Source organism: Colobus angolensis, unplaced genomic scaffold, assembly GCF_000951035.1.
Source record: "Colobus angolensis palliatus isolate OR3802 unplaced genomic scaffold, Cang.pa_1.0 Scaffold210, whole genome shotgun sequence".
Taxonomy (NCBI): Eukaryota; Metazoa; Chordata; class Mammalia; order Primates; family Cercopithecidae; genus Colobus; species Colobus angolensis.
In genome coordinates, this window is record NW_012115267.1 from 2806312 (window position 1) to 2808672 (window position 2361).

General features: G+C 55.8%; 1 protein-coding gene across 1 annotated transcript in view; it reads right to left on the reverse strand.

The window, feature by feature from the left end:
* Window positions 1–2361, reverse strand: part of RP1L1 (retinitis pigmentosa 1-like 1) — a 58624-nt gene that overhangs the window by 21965 nt on the left and 34298 nt on the right. The gene's annotated exons all lie outside the window — the stretch shown is intronic.

Sequence of the window (2361 nt, forward strand, 5' to 3'; positions counted from 1 at the left end):
TTTTTTTTGAGACAGAGTCTCACTCTGTTGCCCAGGCTGGAGTGCAGTGGTGCACTCTCAGCTCACTGCAACCTCCATCTCCTGGGCTTAAGCGATTTTCATGCCTCAGCCTCCCGAGTAGCTGGGATCACAGGTGTATGCCACCACATCTGGCTATTTTTGTATTTTTGTAGAGACGGGGTTTTGCCATAATGACCAGGCTGGTCTCAAACTCCTGACCTCAGGTAATCCACCCACCTTGGCCTCCCAAAGTGCTGGGATTACAGGCATGAGCCACCACACCCAGCAATAAATCTTTATTTCTTTCCTTCCTCTTGTTTCTCTTGCTCACTTCCACCAACCTTGAACCTTTTTGAATAGTATTTCAGCGGTTTGTCTCTAAGGAGGTGGGCAAATAAAGAGAGGACCATGAAACACACAGGTACAGAGGCTGGACGGAGACTCGGGAGGCTCGGGCAGCATACCCCTGCTCGTGAGGTCTCCCTGTGTGGCCCCTGGGAGTTCTCGCCTCCTTGGACTCCCCCTCTCCAGGGGTGAGATGTTGAGTGAGAGGACTGGAGTGGACGGCATGGGTTTCAAGTCACGCAGGGACAGGGGTGCAGACAGGGAGACTTGGAGCTCTGTGTCCTTAACCCAAAGGGGGTGCCACTGTTTGCAGCTGTGTGTCTTCTTCATTATGTGTTGCTTTCATATAAACATGATGCTGCCTCTCACATTCTCCTGAAGTCTGTGCAAGGTGCATGATAAACCCTACAGGTGAATATCCCAACCACTGCTGCCATCATGGGAGAGGGGGGCTCAGAGCTGCTGTCCGAGGCTAAGGCCAGTCTCCCACAGTCCATTCCTGCTCCCACTGTCCCCCGGAGAGGAGCCTCACATAGGGCTGCACAGGCCTTCTCTGCTTTTCTGTGCTCTTCCCAGCCCAGGAGGCCACGCCTGCTCTGGGCACCTCACCTCCTGCTTCTTGCTTACATGGGAATTCACCATTCCCCCCAGGCTGCCTGGCTCCAAGGCTTTCCTGCAAGGTGGCTCCTGCCCTGCGGCCCTGGCCTGGCTTTCCTCTTTTGAAGAGTTTTACTCAGCCCCCAAAGCCTGGGGAGCCCCCATCTTCAGTGCAGCTTCTCTGACAGTTCCCATCCCTGGGCCTGCATCCTTTCTGGCCAACTCCACCAGGGCCCAGGAGGCAGAACCTGTGCTCCCCAGGGCTCCAGCCCCACGTTCCACACAGAGTCGGGCTGAGAAATGCACACAGATGAGTCAAGCTGATGCTTCCTAGAGCCAGGCCTGTTGGAAGTTGGCCCCGAGCGCTTACCAGAGGCAAGGAGTCATCCCAGCTTACAGGTGACTCAGCCTAGGACCCCCGTTGGTGTACAGGCCATGGGCAGCCGCAGTCCTCCCTGGCTGTGGCCACTGTGCCCATTTCTGGGGTAGCTGGGGCCCCCATCTTCCCTTCTCACCCTCCTCTCCATGTAGCCCCATCTGTCCCAAGAGATAGAACTCTTCTCTCTTTTTCAAAATTGTGGTGCAGAGAAAGACCTGTTAATCTGACCTCATCTCTGACACAAGCTTTATAATTAGCTGGGCTGCCTCCTCCCACCCAGCATTTAATCCCTCGAAGCTGTTCTTCCCAGCCCTCGGCTCACCTTCCTGCAGAGCTGCAGCACTTCCCCTAGACACTGCTGCGGGACAGCCCTTCTTCCAACATCTTTTCATTTGCACCTGCCACTGTGAGCCCACCTTGTCCCCAGTATCACTACGTCTCTCAGCACCATGTCCCAGCATTACTGTATCATCCAGCTTCGTTTCCCCTAGAATCACTATATCCCCAGCAGCACCATGTTGCCAGCACCCTCATGTCCCTACTGCCATCATGTCCCTCAGCATCATGATGTCTTCAGCATCGCTGTGTTCCCAGCATTAAATGTCTCAAAGCATCGCCAGGTGCTGTGTGCCCAGCACCACAATTACGTGCCAGCACCGCCGTGTTCTCACCATCACAACGTCATCAGCACTTCCATGGCCCAGCATTACCATGTGCCCAATACCACCACGTCTTCAGTGTCACCATGTCCTCCAGCATCGCCATGTCCCCAAAATGACCATGTCCTCTAGCATTACCATGTCCCCAGCACCTCCATGTCCGCAGCACCTCCATGTCCCCAGCACCTCCATGTCCCCAGTACCTCCATGTCCCCAGCACCTCCATGTCCCCAGTACCTCAATGTCCCCAGCACCTCCATGTCCCCAGCACCTCCACGTCCCCAGTACCTCCACGTCCCCAGCACCTCCACGTCCCCAGCACCTCCACGTCCGCAGCACCTCCACGTCCCCAGCACCTCCATGTCCCCAGCACCTCCATGT